This window comes from Setaria viridis, chromosome 5 (genome assembly GCF_005286985.2).
Source record: "Setaria viridis chromosome 5, Setaria_viridis_v4.0, whole genome shotgun sequence".
Classification (NCBI taxonomy): Eukaryota; Viridiplantae; Streptophyta; class Magnoliopsida; order Poales; family Poaceae; genus Setaria; species Setaria viridis.
The window spans coordinates 21,513,050-21,524,695 of record NC_048267.2 but is presented as its reverse complement, the minus strand read 5'-3'; positions in this window follow the sequence as shown (position 1 = coordinate 21,524,695).

The following is an 11,646-nucleotide window of genomic DNA, read 5'->3' as shown; positions in this document are numbered from 1 at the left end:
ACAATTCTTATGCAAAAAGGAAGGTTTATACTTAGATTACCAATTAAAGTCAAAACAGTCACTTAAAGTGTTAGACCAGAGCCCTAACCATTTTTCTGAGCTTCTACACATAGAAACAAGCATCACAGAGTTGGTTGCATATTTTTCCCACTTTTGTTCTATTTATTAGGATTTAAAAGGCCTAAACCATGATTAAATGCATATGATATTATTTACCATAGTAACATGAGCAAACTTATTTTTCTTAAAAACTAGACAGAGTAAGGATTCCAGCAAAAGTGGTTTGGTATTTTTGTGAGTTTTCTACGATTTACTGGGCATTTCCAAAGTTCAAACATTTTTCAGACTATTATTAAAAGAAAAGCCGTGGCAGACTTGCAAGCTAGCCCCTGGGTTTAAGGTTAAACTACACAGGGGTCCCTAAGTTTTGCGCCCGAGCCCCTGGAAACAATGGGGACGAAGCAATGTGGTCCCCGGGGCGCGCGCGGCGGCGGCGGGAAAATTTGTGGCGGTTCGCCGACGAGGATGGGGCAACAAGTGGCTGGGAGGGTGCGGGGGCTCACCTGAGCTTGGTTTGGTGGGGTTGGAGCGACGGAGATGGCCGGCGGGGATCGAAACGCGGCGGCGGCGGCGGAGCTTGGCTGGCGGCGGAGCAGGCGGCGTTCCAGCGCACCGGCGGCGTCGGGGAGGCCACGGATTGCTCGGAGACGTGCACGGAGGGGTGGCGAAGCGGGCGGCGAAGTCGCCAGAGTGCGGGGTGGCACAGAGGGGTGAGCTCCACGGGAGCTTAGCGGCGGCGCAGAGGAGGAAGCGGTGGCGCGTATGTGGGCGGTGGCAAAGGGGTAGCGTTGCCAGTGAGGGGGACCTTTTTATAGGGCCGCGGTGGAGCAGAGGGTCGAGGCGGGGCTCCGGTGGGGGAAGGATAAGGCCGGGAGCGGCGGGTGCGCGGGTAAGGCGGTCATTGGTCAGCGGCGCCATTGGGCAGAGGAGGCGGAGCTCCGGGTGGTCTCCGACGGCGATTGGCCTTGGGCGACGCGCGTCTGGGGCTTCCGGTCTGTCAGGCGGGCGAGGCGGAGGGCTACTGTGGGGGTTGGGCGAGCGGGCGGAGGCGCGGGACGTCGTTGGCATGGCGGCTTCTCTGATGGATGGGCGAAGCACGGTTGGTGGAGCAGAGCCGCGGCACGAGGAAGAGGACATGCGCGCGGCCGGCGGTTGGCCAGCTCGGCGTTCGCCCCGTCCTGTCGCAGACGCGGGTTGGGCGCCGTGGCCCTCGCCCTGTCGTTGTTGCGCCGGTGATAGGGCGCCGGCGAGCTGCCGGTGGTCGGTGGCCACGCGGCGCGCGGCGCGCGGGGGAACGTGCCCTGGCGCGTGGGCGTTGAGGCCCCCTTCAGGCAGCAAGCCCCACCAAATTGGGGGAGATCCTACTCCAGATTTCGCAACACAACTTCCAAAACTCTTTTAAACAAACTTGCTCAACTCTAGACGCACTTCAAACTTGGTTTAAGGTGTCAGTTTAAAAAGTGAAAGGATTTGGAGAAATCTTGTGCCAAAGTTTGCTAAAAATCTGAAAATCCAGACCTAACCAAATTGGCCAGAGAGGTAGAATTTCAGGAACTTAGCTATGTTTGAGTCGATTTTTGGGCAGCTTCCAAGTTGAATTAGACCAAGGTGTTATTGAAGGAGTTGCTCTCCAAACTGATGACTTCAACTTTTATTTATGGTATTTCTTGAGCTTAGTTCAGAAATTTGGAGGAACGCCCTCACCAAGAGGTGTACTCTGCGAAATTTCCCGACTTAGCATTTTAGGGCCTCAGGGGTGAGTTGATTGTTTTACCTCACTTTGACCAAGGTTTTGAATAGGTTCTGGCCCGATTTGGACCTGGGTCAGTGTAACAAAGCTGGAACACACTCGAGGGACTACACATTTCATTAAGGGCCTGGTTTGAGTTTTGATAGGAATTCGTGAGATAAAAGCTTGCAAAGTTGGAGGAAAACTCGGATTCCAGGACTTAAGAGGTTTTTAGGGTTCTTTAGTACTCCGGTTTTGATTGCTGTTTTGACTTCCTTCCACTCCGAATTAGTCAAAGTGCGTTTAACAAAAGTTGTTTGAATTTAAAAGTTTTACAACTCTTATTTGGGCAGAAATTTAAGTTTGCATATAAAATTCCATGTTTTATTTCAAACTCCAAAAAGAGCTTCTTAGGGTTATAATGGTCATTTCACCTCTTTAATAAGGGATTAACCACTGGTTTATACTTAAAAGCACTTAATTTAGGTAAAGTTGTTACAGCCTACCCCCCTTAAAGGAATATCGCCCCGAGATTCAAGTGTAGAAAGAACTAGTGTGGCTGGTGCAACGTACCTCCCTGGTCGAAAAGAAAACCGCGGAAGTTAGCGTTGAGATACTCTTCCATCTCCCATGTCGCTTTGTCTTCCGTATGGTTACTTCACTGGATTTTGTACATTTTTACCATTTGCCGACGAGTATGTCTTTTCTTCCAGTCGAGGATCTTAACAGGATACTCTTTATATGATAAATCGGGTTCGATCTCTAATTCTTCCGAGGCAATGATTTGAGTTGGAACCCGGATGCACTTCTTGAGTTGTGAGACATGGAAAACATCGTGTATCTCTGCAATCTTCTCTGGAAGTTTAAATCGATACGCTACGGGTCCACAAACTTCTACAATCTCATAGGGACCAATATAGCGTGGAGCCAACTTTCCCTTTACTCCAAAATGTTGTACGCCTTTGGTTGGTGAAACCCGCAGGTATACAAAATCCCCAACCTCAAATTGAATAGGTCTTATTCTTTGATCGGAATAGCTCTTCTGTCGAGACTGGGCGGCCTTGAGATTTTCGTGGATAACTCACTTTTTCTTCGGCCTCCATGACCAGGTCAGGTCCATACACCGTTCGCTCTCCGGGTTGCGACCAGCTTAGCGGGGTTCGGCACCTACGTCCATACAAGGCTTCGAAAGGCGCCATTTTCAGGCTAGCTTGGTAACTATTGTTGTAGGAGAACTCCGCTAATGGCAAACACTTATCCCAGTTCTTGTCATAATGAATAGCACAGGCGCGTAGCATATCTTCCAAAATCTGATTAACCCTTTCAGTTTGTCCATCGGTTTGAGGATGATATGTGGAACTACGAATCAATTTAGTGCCAAGCAAAAACTGCAATTGCTCCCAAAAGCGTGCTACGAACTAACTACCTCGATCAGAGATGATCGTTTTAGGTACACCATGCAAGGAAACAATCCGGTCAAGGTACCGTTCTGCATATTTCTGTATGGCGTGGGTGGTGTGCACTGGAAGGAAATGTGCTGTTTTGGTTAGTCGGTCTACTATAACCCATATGGAATCATGCTTGCGGGAGGTATTGGGTAGTCCGACTATAAAGTCCATGCTTATATCCTCCCACTTCCATGAGGGAATAGGCAGCGGCTGCAAGGGGCCAGCTACCCTCAAGTGGCTTGCTTTGACTCGCTGACAGGTATCACACTCTGAAACATATCGTGCAATGTCGGGTTTCATCCCACTCCACCAGAAATTTTGTCGGAGGTCGTGGTACATCTTGGTACTACCAGGGTGAATCGAGAACTTGGAAAGGTGTGCTTCGTCCAGAATTTGTTTCTTAAGATCGGGATCATTTGGAACTACAAGTCGAGCTTCATAATGCACCACTCCTTTCCAATCCTGTTGGAAACGTTTATATCCCTCATCCTCCTGTGCAAGTTTCCCTTTGATAAGGTTTATCTCTTCATCCTCTAGTTGCTCTAGAATTATTTGGTCAAGCAGGGTGGGCTCCAGAGAAATATGACTTAAGGTGCCGTGGGGAAAAATTTCCAAGTTGAGTTTAGCCATTTCATGACATAGGGTCTTGGCATAATTAATCGCCGATAAGTAGTTACAATGGATCTTACGGCTGAGAGCATCTACAACTACGTTGGCTTTGCCTGGGTGATAATGCACTTCTAGGTCATAATCTTTGATTAATTCTAACCATCTTCTCTAACGCATGTTGAGGTCTTCTTGAGTGAATATATACTTAAGACTCTTGTGATCTGTATAGATGTTGCATCGAGTTCCCATAAGATAAGGCCTCCATATCTTTAGAGCATGAACGACTGCTGCTAACTCGAGGTCATGGGTAGGGTAATTCAACTCATGTGGCCGTAGCGCTCACGAGGCATAGGCAATGACTCGGCTGTCTTGCATAAGAACACAACCAAGTCTAGGGCCAGAGGCATCGCAATATACGTCAAACGGCCTGGTGGTGTCGGGTTGAGCTAATACCGGTGCAGAGGTCAGCAATCGTCTCAGGGTGTGGAAGGCTTCTTCACATTTGTCACTCCACATGAACTTAACTCCCTTTTTCAGCAGTTCCGTCATTGGCTTAGCTATTTTTGAGAAGTCAGGAATGAAGCGACGGTAGTAACCTGCTAAACCAAGAAAACTTCGAATCTGATGAACTGAAGTGGGCGGCTTCCAGTCCATTACTTCTTGCACTTTGCTTGGGTCTACTGCTATACCGTCTCTGGATATGGTGTGCCCCAAGAATTTAACACTGTCCAGCCAGAAGTCACACTTAGAGAATTTGGCATAGAGCTGGTGGTCTCTTAAGCGTTGGAGTACAGTATGTAGGTGCTCTGCATGTTCTTCCTCATGCTTCGAGTACACCAAAATATCGTCAATGAATACCACAACGAATTTGTCGAGTTCGGGCATAAACACCGAATTCATGAGGTACATGAAATAAGCTGGTGCATTAGTAAGCCCAAATGACATGACTAAGTACTCGTAGAGTCCATACCGTGTAGAGAAGGCAGTCTTTGGAATGTCGCACGGGCGGATCTTGATTTGATGGTAGCCAGAATGGAGGTCAATTTTGGAAAACACTCTAGCTCCAGCTAACTGATCGAACAGAACATCAATGCGGGGTAATGGGTACTTGTTCTTTATCATCACCGCATTGAGAGGTCGGTAGTCCACACACATACGCAGACTATCGTCCTTCTTTTTCACAAACAAGGCGGGGCAACCCCAAGGTGATGTACTTGGACGAATAAAACCCTTTTCCAACAAATCATGCAACTGCGTTTTCATTTCTGCCAGCTCGGCTGGTGGCATTCGGTACGGTCTCTTGGAAATTGGGGCAGTGCCTGGTTGCAACTCAATGGCAAACTCGATATCTCTATCAGGCGGCATACCTAGCAAATCATCTGGAAACACATCGGGATACTCGCACACCACTGGGATATCTTCCAAACGGGCTTCAGACACGGGATATGCACAAGAAGTTTGGCACTCTTGGGGAGGTAAGTGTATAGTTGAGCTACCATACTTGGTTGAATTTATATGGATTGCTCTGGCAGGGATATCTAGGGTCACTCTGTGTCAGGTCATCCAATCCATACCCAAGATAATATCTATTCCTTCTATCCCAAGGGTAAGCAGGTCTTCCTTAAGAAGGGTTCTCCCCAACTGGATAGGCACTCTGCGGCTCACTTGGTGTGAAGCTACTTTCCTACCCGGGGTAGAGATTATGTATGTACCTTTTGTGTGACAGAAATCTAACCCACACTTAGCACTGATTCTAGTCCCAATGAAACTATGAGATACTCCCGAATCAAACAGAATAAGGACGGGTTGGTTATAGATAGAAAAGGTACCCGTCATCATTGGTGCGCCCTCTGGAAGTTCAGCAAGGGTGGTGAAGTTCAGCCGGCCTTGTCGGACCTGAACCCTCGGCTTCTTCCCCTTGTTGCCCTGTGCAGTGCTCTGACCGGGTCGTTGATTCTTGTTGTGGGGGCAGTCCTTGGCAAAGTGCCCTGGGTTCCCGCAGGTGAAACAACGGTTTCCTGTGACTGGGCGCGACGGTATAGGGAGAGCAGGTCGGGGCCCTTGCGGCTAGAATCCGGGGAAACGAGGTGCTGTTTGCGGTGGAGGTCGAGCAACCCATCTCCCAGGCTGTGCGGGCCTACGAGGCGCTTGTGGGGGAACTATTCTGTATTTCTGGGAAGGTGGGCCGGGTGCTGGCATTGGGGCCTTCCTCTTCATGTCGGCCTTGAGGGCCCTCATGCAATCTTCCTGGGAAATTGCCAGGTTCACCAGTTCATTGTAGGAATCCACCTTGATGGGATTAAGCCTTTCCTTGAGCTCCAAACTCAAGCCTCTGCGGAAGCGGTCCCTCTTCTTCTCATCGGAGTCCGCATGGTAGCCTGTATAGCGACACAGGTCATTGAAAGCCTGCGCATAGTGCAGGACATTGTGGCCTCCCTAGGTGAGAGCCAGGAACTCATTGAGCTTGCGCTCCAGAAGACCCTCACGGATGTGATGGCCCCTGAACACCATCTTGAATTCCTCCCAGCCGACGACGTGGTCGGCCGGCTGCATGGCATGGTAGTGATCCCACCACAGGAGAGCAGAACCACGCAACTGCTGCGCGGCGAACCGAACCTTGTTCTCATCCGGGCAATGGGCGGTGAGAAGGGAGAACTTGGACTCGATAGCACGAATCCATGCATCGGCGTCAAGCGGGTCCTCCGTCTTGTGGAACAGAGGAGGCTGGGTCCCCAGAAAGTCCTCGTAGCGAGCAACATGAGGCTACTGATGGGCCCTTCCTCCCTGGGGCTGCTGCTGCTGCCCCTGAGCGATGTGCCTCAGCAGCTCGAATTGAGCCGCCAAGATCGCCTCGAGGGTGGTCGGAGGCGGAGGTGGGGGAGGCACCTCGCTGCCACTGGGAACGGAGCTGGAGCATGTGCGATGCACCATCTGCAAGATTCACCTTTCCATTAGTCACATAGCCCCAAAACCTTGTTTAGCCGTAAGGAAACATTATGTGCGGAAATGATAAACGCTAGTCTTGCCGATGGTGCAAAAGCAACAATCAAAACTTTATTGAGTAGGTGCATATCTCTTCTTCGAAGTGCACAAGGTTCTCATCCTTAAGTGAGGGTTAGCATATGTCGTACACAACCACTTTCATGTTACGCTTGTTGACCAAAAAGGAAGGGAAAGGGGTCGTTTAGATGCTCTAGCAAGTTGCTGTCTGGCTGATTTTTCAGCAAGCTGAGCAGTGAGGTTTTGGCTCTAGCGGGCGTTCGACAGATCAGAAGGAGCTGAAAATTTACGAGTAGTTAGAACAGAAGTTTTTGCACAACTTTGGTATTCAAACATTGGCTCAAAAACGAGTGGAGACAGGGGTAAAACTGAGGAGAAACAGTCACTGCAGTTCTGCCATAATTTTCAGACATCACACTAAAGATAGCAATGGCAATCCTAATAGAATCAGTTTTTCAACATCCAAATACTCAACTCAAGCTGACCTATTACATCACTGGTCAAAATATAGGTTGCCGATGAGTAAAAACAAAAGAGAACCGCCCAACAACAAGTCAACACAACTATAAGTCGTTGAGGTTGCCCACAGAGGCAAAGCTAAGGACCGGAGAGTGAGCATCACCAACTGGAGGCTGCGGAGAGGCCTCCTCATAGTCCATGCTCAAAAAGCCCTTGATCTCCTCGGGCTCCTCCTCCTGGGCCATCGGCTCATCCTGCTACATCTCTAAAGCGTGAATAGCATTAAGCTTATCGTGATGCTCCTGCAGGTGCTCATTGGCGTTCGCCAGCTCCATGTTCACATCATAGAACTGGTTAGCCAAGATCTCCATATCGTGCTCCATATCCACGATCTCCTCCTCCAAATGAGTAATCTTGTCCTGCATCTCTGCAATCTGGACATCCTTCTGTACTAGCTCGAGCGACTGGTCTACCATGCCACTCTGCACGGCAGATAAAGCGACCTGGTTGGCCACTGCCATCCCGACCACCATAGCCATCGCTCGGCTCTGCATCTCTACCATCCTGTAGAACACATTCAGGCAACGAGCTGAAACAAAAATCATGCGTTGTGGATCCATAACCCCGAGCAAGTCCATATGCTCCATACGATCCAACCAGTCCGGGTCCCTCATATCCCGGGCAGGGAATAACCCAATCGGGTCCAGCATGATCTCAAGAGGGTGTGCCCGGCAGAACTGTGTCAGGGTCTGCAAGGCTGCGAACTCCCAGGTGTCGTGGAGCGTGTGTCCCTCGGCCACCACCTCCAAAAGCGGCCACTGTGGCTGATCCGGAGGCGGGGGCACCCGCACGTGCACGCGACTCCGCGAAATCCCGTGGTCCTGGTACGCACGTCCCGCGTAAACCGGCGGTGACGGGTACCCGAAAGAGCGCAGGGTGTCCCACAGCACAGCTGGGAAACCCTCATAGTGAAGGCACCGTGAGTAGGTGGTGCCATCCGTACCGACTGCAATGTGCACGGGCTGAGCCATCTGTAACCAAAGGACAAGTGAGAAACGGAGTTAACACTTGGAAATCAAAACAGATTTCTGGCAGTTAGAGAAAAGCTCATAACTCAGCAAGTATTCATCCAAGGTTTCTCAAATTTTACCAGCATGTTCTTTAGACAGGGTGTAACAAGTTTGGTATTCAAAGATAGGGCTAGAACAGAACCTAACAAGGTGATAATCTCAGATTCCCATTAAGTGTACATGCTGGAATTTTCAGACCCGAGTCAAGGTAAACTGAACATAACTTCGAAACCAGAGACCTAATAAAGCTGAAAGTTTACCAGTAAGTTCTTTACTAAGTTCTGAGAAACTTTTCTTAAGGGACTCCTAGCACAAAAAGTCCTTAAGGTGGTCGAAACAACAGAATTTCAACTGGTGTGCACTCAGGACTAACAGCCAACAGGGGGTCACAAAACTGATCACAACTCTCAACCCAAGTGGTAGTACTTTGTGAAAATTTTTCAGCAGTTTATTTGGGAGATTTAACACAAATTTCTTATATAAGTTTCTGAATTTATCATGCGGATCAACCTGAATATAAATGCGCATGGCGGAAAAAGGACAGCTAGACAATCCTTAACGCGGTGCATTTCTTTTTACGACGCACTCGTGTTTGGTTTTATTTCCTTAGGTTGCGATTTTTATTTCTTAATGCATGCACGTCCTTGTTGTCCTCTCAACCAAAAATAATCGCCAAAAATCTTTGGACTTACGTGGTTAGTGCCGGTGGCAAGGCAACAATACGACTCTCACTATAATAACTAGTCGAGTTGCTAAGCATTGTTTCATACGCAACATTGTTAGTGTACCTGCAGAAAAACACATCATAGCTTGAACCTTCCATGCCAGCACTCACGAAAGCGTCCACAATCATTACCGTTCACTATAGAAACGGCACCCATGCGTTTAACGCTGCATGGACAGCGCAACAACCGTGGAAATAGGTTCCTTTGAATAGAACCCTATAACCCTTCACATTCTCGTGATGCGGAATCATGCACACGTGTAATAGACGTGGGCGAACAACCGTGACGATAGATTCGTTGGAATCAAATCATACCATCCTTCGCATGCATTAACATACGGAACCTGCGCACGTATAATAGACATGGGCGAAGCAACCGTGATGATAGGCTCGTTGGAATCGAATTCCTATCACCCTTCGCATACTCGCGATGCGGATCTCGGCACATGTATGATAGACGTGGCAACAAGTGCTTGAAGTTAGAAGATAACCTATAATTATTAGCCACCTTAAAAGACCCAAAATTCCCTCGGGCTCCTCGTACTAAACTTATCCTTAACGAACTTACGAATTTCTCGACTCATTTCTTGCAAATTTTAGTTAGAAAAAGTGTTTCAAGGTTTGTTGTTCTCCGTACCGTGCTTCGAGCTCTGATGCCAGCTGTGGCGGAACCGCCCAAATTAACTTGACTAAAATGCATTGAAGTCGCTTGACACGCGATTATGCACTTTAAGCAAGTCAACCTGGTCGACCGTCGGATTTCATCCGATTAACCACATAAACAGGATCGAGAAGCATCGCTCACACAAAGGTGAGTAGCACAAAGATTACAACATTCCATCATAGTAACTTAGTCTCACAATTTGTTACATCAGAGTTCTAAAATTCAAACAAGTTGCAAGGTTCAAAAAGTCAAATAAAACAAGCGGAAGCTAAACGTCGATACATGACATCACGACGGAGCCGATCATGACATCAAACATCCCTTCCCTCGCCGTCCGAGGAGGGATCCCACTCGACTGTCCAGCCCGGAGGGAGCTGGATAGGCCAAGTGGTACCAGCAACCAAACTATTGGCATCACCTGAAAAGATTAAGCCACAACAAGGCTGAGCAACTAATACTCAGCAAGACTGACCCGTCGGGTGATAGCTACTTTCACCAAAACTTAGACATGAAAGGCTTTCTGGCTTTGGGTTTGCTTTGCCAAAAGCGTTTATAGTCGGTCCTTACTTTCAATATTTTAGCTCATGTTCTACGTTCTTTATCCAGTCTAGATTAGCAACTATTCTAAGCAAGCATAGTTTCCAAGCAATTTATGACAAGCATCAACTTAATCTCGTAATCATGTTTCATCGTTACTCAGTGCAGAATAGCGATCAAGTAGTCCCAAACTGTGAGAGGCAGAGGAATCGATTCGAATTTATTAACCATGCATGGCGAACCTAATCTCACGACATCCGCGCACCATGAAGGGTCGCTTCATTTGTCAGCAGTCCCTATCGATCCCTTAGGCACGTGTCAGGGCCACTTGCCTTTGGCATGCAATGCTCCATAATCCCAGCCTCTGCCGTACTATGACCGCACTTGCACCCACATGATGCACCATGGGAACGATGTTCCAAGGACAGCCGGAGGGTATGCCACGCCCCAGTTCAATCAGGTACTAGACTTCCCCATCCCATACTAGGTATGAGATTAGTACTTTCAAACACTTGATCACGAACGCCGACACGTTTTGACCTTAGATCAATTTCATCTAGACAGACGGGGAAAACCACCAAGTATCGAACATAAGCCCGACCCCGTCCGTCGTCCTTGTAGTTGCAACATTACTAAAACATTCAACTCCTATAACTCGTGAGCGACAGGAAATCACTCGACTTTTACCGGAACCTATTAAGCATTGCAACTACTCGACCTTAGCAACTAGTATTCAAACAAGGTACTAAGTTTATGCATCTAAGGTTTCATTACAACTCCTAGAAACGTAAATGTGCAATCAAGTAATCAATAATATGGCATGTAATCGAGATAGGAAATTATGCTCCGGGGCTTGCCTTCAGGAAAAGTTAGCGGGTCCTCAGGGTCTTGCTCCGGTTCGGGCTCGCCTTCCGAGGGGTGAAGCTCCGCAGCGGGGTCTTCTTCCGGTGCCGGGTGGAGCTCGTAGGTTCTGTCGAAGAGATTTAGTTCTATACGACATGCACATGCAAATGTTTAATTGGACTCGCGCGTTTATTCAACGACACAAGGCATGGCCGAAAACAAGAGTCACAACAGCCATAACAAGGCGAGGTTTACTTTCTTTTTTTAACTTCAAGGGAAGTAGTCGCTTTAAACTTGAGTTCGCGTTGAATGGCGATTGTGTACATATATAGTTTCTTGCATTTTAGAGTTGCATAGAGAGAGTGAAAGGTCGGGTTTGGGTGGTTTGGGTGCATTAGTGTAATTACTTACTTCTGAATGTTTTTATGTACCTCTTTCAATTTCCACTCATTTATCGTATTAAAGTTTGTGCTTTCCTTTTATTCCTTTAGGTTGATTAATTA